Source organism: Osmia bicornis, chromosome 13, assembly GCF_907164935.1.
Source record: "Osmia bicornis bicornis chromosome 13, iOsmBic2.1, whole genome shotgun sequence".
Classification (NCBI taxonomy): Eukaryota; Metazoa; Arthropoda; class Insecta; order Hymenoptera; family Megachilidae; genus Osmia; species Osmia bicornis.
Window position 1 is genome coordinate 6,472,895 of NC_060228.1, and position 14,665 is coordinate 6,487,559.

The 14,665-nt window shown below is 43.1% G+C and overlaps 1 protein-coding gene across 6 annotated transcripts in view; it reads right to left on the reverse strand.

Annotated features, from left to right (window-relative positions):
- Nucleotides 1-14,665, reverse strand: part of LOC114872594 (plexin-A4) — a 239,909-nt gene that overhangs the window by 92,811 nt on the left and 132,433 nt on the right. Inside the window, exon 1 of one of the 6 annotated variants that reach the window (XM_029179942.2) lies at nt 1,015-1,097. The exons of the other annotated variants lie outside the window; for them this stretch is intronic. The gene's annotated coding sequence lies outside the window, so the exon portion shown is untranslated. Of the gene's footprint in view, nt 1-1,014; nt 1,098-14,665 lie in introns of those variants that run through there. 6 annotated transcript variants of the gene reach the window in all.

Consider the following 14,665-nt stretch of genomic DNA (forward strand, 5'->3'; position numbering starts at 1 on the left):
AGAATAATCTAATTAAAATTTTGAGGGAGAATTATTTACAAAATTCACAAAATTCGCAAAACATTAAAATCAAAATGATTGGTTTCAATTAATCTAAATTTTCTACAATTATACCTCGACTTTGATCTTGATTTTCATTCGGTGTCAGGATATCGCTTTCTTCGTGAGGCTACTTGGGGATGCGTTCCGCGTGCGAGGTTCTTACTCCGGGTATCGGCCAAAAATTTCCCCGTAAACACGATCATGCGAAAAATCGAACTGGAATCCCGCGGACTCGCACAATCTACAGCTGAAATGGCCCGGAACGATGGAAATTTTCGCGGTTATTGATTTCTCCGGGTACAGGTGCGCGCGAGTGCACGTAATCCCGCCGACGACGAGAGGTCGAAAAGGGGACCGGGGGAGAAAACAAGATGCAAGGGAAAAATAGAGATTTAACCAGAGATTCGTTTCGTGATCGAGATCCGAAACGAGCGGATTTTTCCTTTGAAAAATTATTACTCGAAACGCGCAATATTCCGTGGTGTTGTTTGATCCGAGGATCAGCCAGGAATCTCCGGTGAATTGCTGTGAATTAATTTTCATCGCGATAAGCTCGCAATACTGGCAGATTACGCGACCTCGATCGTGTAATTCGAATCCCAGTAGTACGGTGTGCTAAATAAAAATTGAAAAAAAAGAGCGCAACAGAAAATGATGCTACGGTTCTTTTAACTCTTATAACGAATCGTTGCAGGCATTTCAACAGGGTGATATTTTTCTGTTGGCAATTTTAAATGTGATTTGAAGAAAAGAAAATTGAAAAGAGAGGAAAGATAATGATTAATATTTTGGTATTCTAATATCTGAAAATAATTTCTATTATTTTGCTACGCAGAAATGTTCATTTTGTATTAAATCACGATGGAAAATACTTTTACTAAAAATAATGAAAATTTGAAAATTAATTAATGAAAGCTAAAATTCCTCACAGATTCAAATTAATTATAAATGGCATTTTTAAAATTAAATTACCTTTTCCAATAAATTTATCCATCCAACGAGAGCGAGACAGTAGAAGAAGGCTCGGCTCACAGTACACAAACCTCAACCGAAACGTCTGATGATCTGGAAACAACTGAGCTCCGGCCCAGGGTCGAGCGCGCGAACTTGTAAACATACATATCCTGACTCGTTTCTAACGGATTATATTATAGATTAGCAAAATCATTTTTAATCACTGTTTCCGGTTAAACGCGTAAACTCGTTACGGGATGGAATGTAACTGACCATAATCATTTAATTACCGATATAGCTGCATGTACTAAGGAAATCCTGGTAGATCGGCAAAAAAAAAAACGGCACATTGCACTGAGAGTTTCGTGGCGAGGAGTATCGGACGAGCGTGGCGCAAAAAGGCGCAAAACGATCGCGGCTCGAGTGGTATCGGTCGATAATTGGCACGACGAGCAAGAGGGAACCGGCCAAGAAAAACCATGTCGCGGATTGAGAACTTCTTCTGCTTGCTATCTCGACGCCGTGCAACCGAGAACATCGCTCGATGTACCAATTAAACGTCGCGAGAAGATCGCCTCCATCGAAACAAAGAAATCGCTAAACAATCTATCGCAAATTACTTTTGCTCGTGCGAGAGAAAAATAACTCCTTGGATCTTGTTCATCCATCTGTCACGTTTCTAACGAATATCATTTCTTTTGTATAGTAACTGGATTTCTTATTGTGAAAATTTAAGAGTATAGAAGAAAAAGAGTTTTCTTAAGAAAAATTATGTTAGAAGGAAAAACAAGAATTTCTAAAATTTTAATTTTACTCCCCGGTATATCTACGAGGTGGGAGGGCAACTCCGGGAAAGAGAAAAAAGTCTACCATGCTCGAGAGTGTACACGTATCAGATGACAGAAATTTATATAATTTCGATGCAAATGGTTGCCTCTGAAGATCCACTAAGAGAAAAGCAGAGATTCGCAACCGGTGTCACGAATCCGTGTCTAAATCAGCATCGAACGAAGCTGATTGTACGTGGCGTAAGAGCGAGGCACGTTGCCAGGCGGGCATTAGAATCAAAACGATGATCGTCGAGCTTTCTCCTATATATTGGATGAGATCCATAGCGAAAAGAAATGCAGGCCAACGTTAGAGAAGAGCAAGTATTCCCTAAATCAAATTTCGACGAGAGGGCAGGCTGCCAGACGAGTCATTAAAATAATAAAACTATTAAAGAAGCAGAATGCCGGGCCACCGGAATTCCGGCCTGCGCCAACGGGCAAAGATGGAAGCGTTCATTCTCCAGAGGAACTGGGGTAGGATCGTTTCGCGATACGAATTCCGTTCCCCCTATGAATATGATATTCCATGACTTCCAAGACACAGCCTCGGGCCAGTCGTGGATCGTGGATAATGAAAGTAGGACATTCTTGAGTCGGACTGAATCGGCCTGGGTTAATTCTGTTACGTCTCCCTTTCGCGGGCAAGTGTATTGTTCGAAATGGAACTGCAATGCCAGTGACCGATGAAACGTTGGAATTGATCTGTTTCATTTCCCTACGAATGATACCAGACCGCTCTGAATTGGGAATTGGAACGCTGATCGTTCGTTTGTTCCAATTATTCCTCGAGGATTTGTTTATGGCACTTCAGTGGCCGTCGCTTATGCTTTTTCAGAGATATTGCTGTTCTAGTTTTCATATTGGAATGAAAATATTTGTAGATAGAAATTTGCTACGGTCAGGAAGAGAAATATTGATCTTTTGGGATGATATTGGGAATAATTTAAAAATTAATAAAAAATTCACAGGAATTACTTTGTTTCTTTGTGCTTTTGAAAATTAAGAAAGATATAATTTCGCAGCTGTTTTACGAAAAATAGGCGAACTAAAAATAGTGAAAGATAATTAATCCATCAGAGGGGCGATAACTAGTGAACATTAACCTGAAATTCATGGTTCATTAGAAAAGGGTTGCTGATGAGGTTGAAAGGTATAAACCGTACCGGAAAGGGGGCCCCTCAAAAGGCAACGAACCGATAGGCGTAGAAATAAAAATACACGGCACAAAGGTAGGTGATGTAAATAAATTAAAATAACGTGAAACAACGTTTAAAATAAAAATTCAAATAAAGACATCTATTCTTTTAAATAGACTGGATGTTCTTAAACTCAAGAACAGGATTTTAAATATTTTACTACTTCAGGTTAATTGACATTTCTAAAGAGTGTCCCATTCAAATGTAGAGTTCATCGAGACAATAAAAATCTTATTCTCCCCGAGTTTTGTCACGGACAAGTTTTATTAAGAGGGTTCTTTCAACGGTCCAGTAACTCGACAATAAGCTGATGTTGTTCTGAAATTCACGGTTCGCCTGGCCGAGGGTTCTTTCACCCTAGTGCCTACATAATTTATTAATTGACATTTTCCCAAAATAACTTTGCCCGTGTCAATATTTGAGTCGTGGCTTAATTAACAGTGCCGGGCTACAAAAGATCGTTGAATGCGACGACTCGTTTTAGTACCACCCTTGATGGATCTCACCCTTTTTCGACACACAATATAAGCTTGCAGCAAAATGGTGTGATAAAAATACGTGGCGTCAAGTATTCTTTGCATTATAAAATAAAATACTCTATTAATATTCATTGAACCTATTATTATACCCTAATAATAATATTATTAAAATGAAAAATAATCTGAAATTATCTAACGTGTTAATATTTTGGAGCTGAAAGAAGGTAGAAATAAAAATACTTCACTATTAAACTTTGAATTTCAGGAAACCAGTCGACGAATGTCTCTGGTGTACAATATCGAAAAACTCTTAGACAAACCCAAAAATCTTCAGCCCCGAGGCAAAGCTAGGAGTTCCAAGAGACTAACAGTAATTTCACGAGGCAAAGACTGCAAAGTTCGCCGCGCAAAGATCTCCGGAGACACAGAAATCCTTAGGCGGATGGAGTCCCGCATAGCCTAGCTTCCGATGATTCCTTTAAACTTTTTCTCGTTCGTCGAATGCACAGGCTTATCCGCATCCCCGGCACGTCGCGACGCGTGCGTCGGTACGCCTCCTCCCAGAATCATGAATCTGAGAATCGTGCCGTGAGATTTGCATCGACGAGCCGATAATAGGATCTGCTTTTGTTTTCTAAACGATTATTCTCCAAAGGTTTAATCAAACCGAAATTCTGATCACGATACTTTATGAAAGTGTCAATGACTTGTGAATTAAAAAATATCAAATAAATTCTTGAAAAATCTTAATATATATTAAAAGAAATTAAATATTTCTTTATTAATTGTTCACCCCATCTGATCCAATTACCCTAGTTCATTTACCCAGAAATTTCAGAACCCATCCACTACCACACCTAACACCTGTTCAATGACACATTATTTTGGTAATAGTAGCTGATACACGTGTCGGGGGTTGATCGATGACCAGGTCTATCGTGAAGATCGATTTCGATCGACTGGTTATGGAAGTTCCCTTGTCAAGGGTGCATCGAACCAGGATGCAGTTCAGACTCGCCTCAAATACGGTCTCTACGTTGATCAACCCCTGTGCATCGACTGGAATATTCCACGGTGTATCCGTTACAATCCGTCTACCTAAGGACACGTCAGCCAAGGATGTAACATCGAATTAAACTAATATACAGCCGGCGTAATAGGGGAGATTTTACGCGGTTATAAAGCAAAGGATCGTGTTCGAGCAACGGTGATCGGGCTTAAAGCACGCTTTACGCGACGAGCATCGTAAAACTGACACTGGTAGCCTGACGAGGAAAGAATCGCGTTGAACAGATGATCATAAATCCAAAAGGAACGTCCTGGCGCCTTGGGGTTTAAAGGTAAATGGACGATCGAAAAGCGAACGCTGGTAAGGGTGCGATCGATTCGACGTTTCAGAATATGAATTGCGGTTCGGGGGAAAAGTTTAACACCCTTCACAGATGTTTAACGTCTTATTTTCTTCGATTTTTGTAGAGGTACAGGTTATTGCATAGTGATATCTCAATCATGTGTTGAAAAATTTACTTCAAATTTTACGTAGGTATAAAATAAATGTACTAAAGTAGTATAGCACTGGAATTAGTCAATAAAGAATGTAATATTTTAAATATTTCCACCTGTTTTTATTCGATAACCAACCTATTAAAGTGTTCCATTCACAAAAACTCGAGCGATCAAGACATCAAAAGTCTAAAAACGATCCGAAACAATGCAACACGAACCCCATCGACACCCTTTCCAAAGTTCCCATTCCACCTAGCGAGCTATCATTTCTCAAACATCCCACAAGACACCGACCAACGTCCCTCGATTCCATTCATATGGGCGTGTTGAAAGGGTAGGAAGGAGGCCATCCGAAAAAGAGACAAAGGCGTCGTGTCCCATGGCGAAGGTGGAGGGTGATAGGGCCCCGACAGCGGTGTTTAACAGGGCAGTGTGCCAGACGTTATTAAAATAGAACAAGCCGTTGAAGACGAAACGAAAGAGAAAGGGTGGTCGCGAAGGCAACCACGGCGAAGGACAGCACGCGAGGTGGGGTTTCGAGAAGAGCAGGTATCAATGGGTCGTCGCCTGAAGGGTTCTTGCCCTACGTTCCCGTCCCTTTCTATCCTACCTCTCAAGACAGCACGCGCCACCCTCGTACACGTTTCACTTCCGCAGGGCGCAGCCGCCCCTGCGCGGACCAAACGAATTTCACCAAGCTTAGCCCGGGGCTTGGCTGGCTGCTTTACGGATTGGTCGAACAGTCTCTGGCTCTCCCTTTCTTTTCCACACCTGTTCTCTCCTTTCGACTAGTTGGCCCTGTTGCCAAGTTACACCTCTCACCTGTTCCCTTTCCGGCCGGAAACGACCCTTGTATCTCGCGCACGTTCGCCCTTAACACCCTTTCGCTATTACAGCCGGTTGCTGCCTATGCTTTCCGACATCACACTTATTTCTATACCCGTTTATCGTTAATTAAATCGTCTATTACGTTAACTTTGATTTTTCTATAAAAAGATTCGGAAAAATGCTAATGAAACAGGAACGGGATAACACCCTAACGACTACCGCAAGCTGTTTCCATAGACTTTGCGGTAAAATAACCCCTCTGTGGAAACGTACGCGTTGCATCTCGGTGCCAGGACACGTAGAAGCAGCGTAAGAGCAGAGGGATTAGGGCTTAACGCGGATTTTCCTTATTTCGAGGGATTACGTTTTGCCAGAGACATTCTGAATGGGCTATCTCTCGTCCTACGGAGGTTATCACTGATTCCGGTCATCGAAGAAGCTTCGTGGTTCGAGGTAAATGATCCACGGTGTAGATGAATGTATAGCGGACTTGCTATTTGAGGAGGAGACTGTAATCGATGAGAACGACAAGGGAAAGTGGGTCGAATGTTACGTCGCTTCAATTATTCCTGGGTAATTGTTTCAGTTAAGCTTATTTTAGCAAAGGAAACCATAAATACCGTTATTTTCCGGGGTAATTACACCGAGAAGAATTAAATAGTAGATTGTTTAGCGTTGAAAATATTCGAGGAAGTAGTGTATGATATTAAGTGTAGATTGACGACGTGTTTCATATTTTTTCGAGGGCGACAAGCCCGAAGAAGAGTATATTTATACTCGCGGGCTTCGACGATGCCTCCCCCGGGAGTGAACTCGAGAGAAAATTCGGAATGCACGCGGCGAAGACGGGAAAACGCCAAGGCACCGGATCCACCCGCTACCAACCGAAGAGAACACTCGAGCGAGCTCCAGCCCGAGCGTAATGCACTTCACGAGGATATGACGCGACTGTTCCTTATTCCGCCACGTTACGAATCGCGGATTCCACTCTAGAGGTCGATTATGTCGGATATGATCCTGACGGGGCGAAAATAGCCGCGAAAGAGACGGTTAGAACACAGCCATGTTTACAAGACAGAAATATTCATGTTTTACTGGAACTTGGAATTATCGTAGATGTGTAATTAGCAAAGTAAAAAATTAAAAAAGATTTAATTTTGATCGTGAAACTATAATAATGTACCTAATAATTGAATCGCCTTCCTAAATTAGAACAATAGAATTTTCTAACAGCTATTTTATGTTACCTTCCAGAAGGTAATTGAATGTACTCGGTGTTTAACCTCACACCCAATTTGGCCATTTGCGAATCCGAAACTGGAGCCATTGGATTTGGTACAAGAATTAGTACTTAACCGTTCGGGATGTACTTGCAGTATGATACTGTCACAAGTTGCTTGTGGTTTCATGCAAATGCACGTAGCATGGTCGAGGGATACCCTGAAGAGTAACTTCGTTACAATTAAATAACAGCGTCGAATGCAAAATACGTTTTCCAAATTGTTTTCAAACAAACGTACAACAATTTACTCGACCATACGAATAACAATCGAATAAAAGAAATATGCAGTTTCATAAAAAAAATTGAAAACGGGTTAAAGGGTTAAATACCATCGTCCAAATATTTCAAATGCTATGATAACGAACTGGATATTGTTGAAATGCAAAATTCAAGGGGTTCATTACCCCATCCATTCATCGCGAAGGTACTAAGACCACGGTCTGGACAATGCACTTTCCCTCCGCCCCTCTGGATACCCAGCTATCGGGAAAACTGTCGTCCCGTGACCTAGGGAAGACCTCTTAACCCATGATCCCGTGACCTAACCCTGGTCCAAGTGTGCAAAAAGGCACGGGCAACCGACTGTGGACGATAAATTAAAGGGAAGGGAAAACACAACCGACCGATCGGTGAAAAACGAGCAGGCAAAAGGGAGAGAAAACGACTGTGATCCAACGGGAACTACCAGACGAACAGGCTGAAACGTTCAACCTTCCAACATTGGCGTAACTAGGTAGGAGTCAAAATAGATTTGCCCCCCAAAACGTGGACTGACCTCCCTTCCTTATAAGAAAATTATTGGAAGAAGCTAAAGAAACATTTATCATTTATCAATGGAAATAAATATTTCTGGTGTAAATAAATAACGAAATTATTAGAAAATTATCCTAATTAAGTATCATTTCTTTAAATTGAAATAACAAATAATAAGTCTGGACATGAAGTCTGCTTTTGAAAAAATTCAAAGTACACTTTACGTTAAAATAAAGAAATTTTCATTTCATATTTTAATTCAAAGATCTGACGCGTAATTTGAAACAAGCCTATAGTTACGCCAATGGTTTCGAAGATGCGTTATCGAAAGAGGAGAGGCGCACGATACACAGAGAAACAAAGATGAAGGAAAGAATAGGTATAAAAGAGGGTTGAAAAGAGGGAGAGAAGGCGTGCACCCTCGTGGAAGTTCGTCGATCGCCGAATCCCCACGTCGTTGCCGGATCGGCGAGCTCCGGCATCGTTCGGTCGTTCTCGGCTGGTCCGTTCCCGTTCCTGAGTTTCTATTCCACCCTCTCTCGTCCGACCCCCTCGTGGACGACCCGACCACCCACTAAACCGAGCCACGGCGCCGAGCCGCGACTACGCACTATTGATTCGCATGGGAACGAAGGAAGGAGCCGAGCGGAGTCGAGTCGAGTCGAGTCGAGGGGGTTGGAAGAGGTGGAGGAAGCGAGCCGGTGAAGAGGGTGGCGGGCGAGTTGTCGGCTGGTCCAGGGACGGCGCTTACGGCCTGGGTCACCCGGCAAGGGCTCACGGAAAAACATCGAGCGGCCACGGCCCTGATCAACCCTCCGCCACCCTCCACCCGACAACCACCGCCGCCACCCGAAAATCGCGTTTCCGCTGGAAATTTTTATCGAACGGCTTGTTCGAAACGTTTATTGGAGTGGTACGCGAGAAATATAACAATTGTTGTTAATCCCTGACGCGTTTCCGCCTGTATTTCCACGATCAAACGTGCCTTTAACAGCGAAATTGAACCGGAAAAGCTTTTGTCCGAGGGTAGTTTCGAATAGGTTTAAATCTCGATGCGATGTTAACACAGATTAGGTTACTGAAATGGCTGGATTATACGCGTACTTGATATAGAATATAGAGAAACTAGGTAATTTAATATATTATCTAACAATCCTCAAATTTTGATTTTCAACAATCCAACAGCTTATCAAGAATTAACTAATATATTCTACATTTTTCAATATTTTTGTACATGTACCCCTCGAAGTAAAAAGAAGATTTATTACAAAAGTGTTTGAAGTTCTTTCAAAATGCACCCTTTTTGGCCCTCCTGAATAGACGTACCCCTTAATTTCCGGTACGATAGACTACCCATTGAATAAAATCGAAAATACGAGGATAATTGAAGTACAAAAGACAGCGAAGAGGATGACCCATCTTCTCGTAACTCGCTTGAACGAGCATTAACCGAGACGAAAGGAATAAAAAGAAGAGTGACTCTGTATACCATTGTACCTCGCCCCTCGTCAAACAACCGACTCCGTTCGTCCGGCTTTATTTTACATTTCCCAACCATCAGAGCGATTTTTCTCCTCTGACAGCGTTTACGCGGCCGCGTGTATATCAGGAAGTCTGCGAATTTATTATTAAGCCTGTTTGCGCGAAGCCGTTTAGAGTTACCGCGGTTTCAGCCGAGTCTCGGTCCACTCGTCAGAATGTTCGCTAACGACGACTCCATGAAAATTAATACGGATTAAGTGCCGTTACAACGCGTGGAAACTCGTTATCCCGGCAAATTCGTTGAATTAACAGGGGGTAATTGGGCCCGCGATTCGAAAGCAAGCCCGATAACAGTGGGTCGAAACGATTTTAAAACGCGTGTCCCTTAATCGTTCCGACGTGAAATATAATTAGGCACCGTTCGAAGGGGTGGAAAAATCGTCTCGGTTCCCTCGGTATATAAAATGCAAATTCACGAGGAGGGGACACTTGTTTGTCCACTTGTTGGACCTCCCGAATCCGGCGTCTAGACGAGGCGAGATGACGCTGCAGCGTCCCTTTTGTGACGTCTTTCTTCGTGGATCGGCAGGCTGTAAAGCCTCCCCAAAGGAGCAGAGATCGATCGAGACCAGTATAAATGGGCTGACTCTTGCAAAGAGAGAAAAAGAGAGAGGAAAAAAAGCACACTCGAAGCTTCCTGTTTCTCGTTTCGCTGACCGCTTCGAGCAAATGTCTGTTTGAGTAAGAAAGCGAGTTACGATGAACAGGCTCGACTTGCGAGAAGATACGCCCGTTTCAGCGTTATTCGTTATTATTCGAGCCCGATGCTTCCGCCCACGCTCCGAACTCTGAACAACGCAGACCACGGCCCGTGGACGCTCGTAAACTTCGCCTTTCCTTGCCGACTGCTCCGTTAAAAATGCAAAACGTACGCTACTTCTTTAAATGAAATCCAAGAGTTTATCTAGCGAGCGCTCTCTCCGATGGAAAGATGCCCGTGGATCGCTTTTGGGACCGCGAGTTTTCGCAACTTCCGACCAGGGGGCCATCGAGATCTCGAAATTATTACCTGCGTGAAAATGGAAGACTTGCAATTCCGGGTGAATTTATTTTGAAAAGCAACAGTAAGAACGGGCATCACGCCGTTGCAAGTATGGCAGAAAAGGTAACTTCAACAAACCGTCCCGCGATAAGTGGCTCGGGAATAAAGAAGAGTTTCCAGTCGAAGACAATACGAACGTAAAACGCTGGCGGCGTGGAATTAACGAGACGCTGCTGCCGTCGCGGCGGAAGTGTCGTTTCGAAGAGGACACGCAGCGTATACGTCGTTACGCTTCTGGCCACAGCTTGACCGTGTATTTAGACCGGCTAACATTACGCTTGTTGCGTCGGTTAAATCGTGTCGTGTCCACGAGTGCATCAAGGGAAACTGCATCTGCGTAAATACATAGGAAGCGTGGATTGACACGATGGAAGCTCAGAAACGAGGGAAACGAGGAACTCGAAGAAGTAAATAGCGTCGGAAAATTCTTGTCCGAATATTTTGATGACCCTGATGAATTATTCAGAAAGTAACCCAAATATTATGCGGAAGTTATAAAATACGTTATGTCAAAATTATCATTTGTTCCATTTTGAAACTGCATCTGCGTAAATACACAGGAAGCGTGGATTGACACGATGGAACCTCGGAAACGAGGAAAACGAGAAACTCGAAAATTCTTGTCCTAATATTTTGATGAACCCGATAAATTATTCCAAAAATAGCCCCGATTATGTGCAAAAGTTATAAAATGCATTATGCTAAAATTATCATTTGTCCCATTTTTCTCCTCCTCGGCTATTTTTCTGTAACTAACGTTCCGAGCCCAATAAATGGCGTGGGTCAACGACGTTCAAAGAACGAGTTTTGCCTGCGAAAGCGATCCATCCGCGAGTCGGTGCACATTCCGTAGGCGAATTTATTCCAGCCCCTTTCGCAACCGCGAGAATCGTTTCACCGCATTCAGGACATCTTTTCATCGCAGCTGGTATCCAACAGCGCGGCGAATTCAATTAGTTCGCCTTTCGCTCGAAAGCGCAGCAGTCTATTAACTTCCTGCATACACGATCTAAAATTTTAACGAGCCATTGTACAATCGTTTCATCGTTTTACCTCCTCATTTCCTATTTATATTACATAACCGACTCTATATACCCAGCTCATTTGCTGTTCCCTTTTACCATCGATGAATGTCGCTGTACAGATACAGAGGATTTTCAACGAGCACCTTGCCGCGTTTAAACGGAAAGTTCGATTTCCACGAGCTTTGTCGAGAAGTTTTTCGCGATCCTCGAAGAGCAGCCACGCGGATAACCACGCTCGAGGAAATAATTTTCTAGCGTAGTTTCGGCTACGAGTTTGCTTCAAACGTTCCTAGTTGACGCGAGTTCGCTTCAAACGTCGAATTTCGCGGGTAAACCATTTGCTAACCGGTTGAAAGGCGAGAGACACGCGGTCGCGTCTAAACGATTCCCCTGAATAATTTTCACCTCCTCTCCTTCTCGGTGCCGAGACCGAGCCGGCAGCTGCTTTTCTCGCATCGCGCAGCATTAACCTTTGATACGGAGCTGCTCGCGGTAATTACGCGCGAACGTACTTATAGAGAGGAAAGGGGAGGGGAAAAAAAAGGATGCGCATGGATCTAGCTGGATGCACCGTGGAGATAAACCGTTGCACACGTGGGTCGTGATAGATAGCTGACAGAAAGCGCGCGAATCTTGCTAACTAACGCCTACGAGAGCGTTAGCTTCCCTCCACGACGTTATAACGCGTCAGTCAGCCAGCAGTTCTCGCAAACGTTGCCTGATTAATAGGACTAATTGGTATCCGACGCCATTTATCTCCGCGAAGCTCCGAATTTATCAATTTCCCCAACGGTCACGAGGATCGTCCGCCACCGCCACCGCCGGACAGAGGGGATGCCGGAGGCTGGAATTACTTGAAGCTTCGCGATTAAATTAATTGCAGATGCGGAAAATAAATTTTACGAAATTAAGCGACCGGTAAATTACTCTTTCGACCAATCCGTACCGTGATACCGTTCGAGTTAATTAATATCGGGAACCATGAATAGCCTGCCAGGATATTATTTCGTTCGGTGAAAAAATTAATAATGCATGGGCTATCGGTAGCAGATAAACGATGTAACAGAAATTGCATTTTCCGACGGGATTTTAGCATCAGTCATTTGTGTGGGTGTAAGGGAAGATCAGTAGAATTTCATGGACTTATGATGATCTAATGGTTCTATTAAAGTTTTATCCCAAGATTCTATAGTACATAGTATTATTCAAATTTTATAATTTATGGAGAAAATTTGTCTTAGTTGTCACAGTAGAAATATCAATGCTTAATCAGATCTTACATACGAATCAGTGTCGAATGAAATCGCGAACGATGCTTCACAAACGAAATTATAAACGGAACAATTCGCGTCTCATTAAATCGCTGGTTAATGGGGTTTGGGTGGAGCTCGGAAGGCTCGTTAAAGCACGCCAGCCATCACGGTATAAATCTTATTCCGAAAATGGCGAGTTCCCGTTACGCCGGAAAACTGCATCCAACCAGCGAGATACTTGGGGGGAGTCGCGTTTATCTTGATATATGCGAATAATATGGCATACATCAGCCATATTCTTTCCTATTTTTATGGAGATGCGCGTTTATCGGCGAGTGGGGGAATATTAAAACGCGAATGTCTTTCTCTCTTTATCATCGAGCGAAGTCTATGAATTCCGTGTACCTTTCAGAGTACACATTCAGCTATCGCTGTTGGCAAAGTGTTCGAAGGAAAAGAACAACACGCTTTCTTGTCTCGTTACGCTTTACGACTGCCTGCGTTTGCACAATACTTCGTTACAAAAAGGAAGAAAGAAAAACTGGAAAATTATAGAATCAGACGATGAGTCAATTGATTTGCTTCTGAGGGTTGGTTGCCTTCAAAGTAAAAATTCATTTTCCTTAAAACAGAGTGGATCATTCAATGAATAATAAAATAAATGGTAAGTAAGAAGCAGGATACTTCGAAAAACTAAAAGGAAGAGACCTCGTTATTTCTCATCTCCGACGACAGAAAGTAGCAACCCCTATAACTTACACTTTCAGAAACTACCTCTTCTATAATAATCTTCTCTATCAAAACATTGCCGTTATTAATTATCATTCAACGCCCAACTACCAAAGTTGCAGACTTAAAAATTGTTTAATTAATTTAGAAATGTTGACTGATACTTACTGTAAAATAAAAAAAGAGAGACACAAGAGGAAATAATGGATGAAAGCAGGAATATACCGGCTGGCGTTTAATATTGATTGCCACGTAATCAAATTCCATCGAGGACAAGGCAGCCCCGTTCATTCACAGTCGCAGTCGTCAATGGAGCAGCCCCGGTGGCTACGGATTCTTGGAATCCGTGTCAAATTCCCGTGGAAATATCCGGTGGGGATCGTCATTGAAGATCATCGAGGACGTGGACGATTCGGCGAGGGAATTCGTGTCGAGCGGGTTAGGCATGGCCAAAATAATGCGACGCACGATCGGTAGCCCGAGATTCGCGACGGACATCCCCCCCAGGAGGGAGCTTGGACACCGGATGAATTCCGTCCACTTTCCTGGCCGACTAATCCGTTCAGGACAGAAGGGATAAACCCGTCTGAAAATTAGGTCAGGGGTCGGTGCACTACGCGACAGGGTGGATCCTCCAGGGGCGTAACGTCCGAGTGCTTCTTTCAATGCTCGTTCTCGCTGGGTTTGCTTTTTACGTTTGGATAAAGTCTGATTTCCAACGACTTTACTACAGCGTAACCGAGTCTGCTACGGTGCTCGTTACGTTTCGAGGGCGAGGAGTACTCTATCGCGATATCTCGTAATAACCCGAGTCGAGAGAATGCTCGTGATGTAATTGGTAGGGTAGGTAGGGTTCGAGCTTGATTGAAAAATAGGTGAACCGTTCTCGTTACGTAACTACGGGTATGCGAGTATAAGTTGGGTTAATGTCGGGTTTAGCTGATACCAGGCTGTAAATAAGGGAACGTCGATGAGGTGATTCGATGCTTTCGCACTTCGATAAGGGGATAAAGATAGCATTCGGATGGAGGGTTCTTTGGGGGAATAACCGGGTTCATTTGTACCTTAATAAATGATACGTGGAGGTCGTTAATTAAGAAATATAAATGATAAACGATGTAAGTTGTAGAAATAAAATAGTCAATCTATTATTATCAGATCACCTTCGACAACCCTATTATTCGGACAAATGTAATAAAGTTCA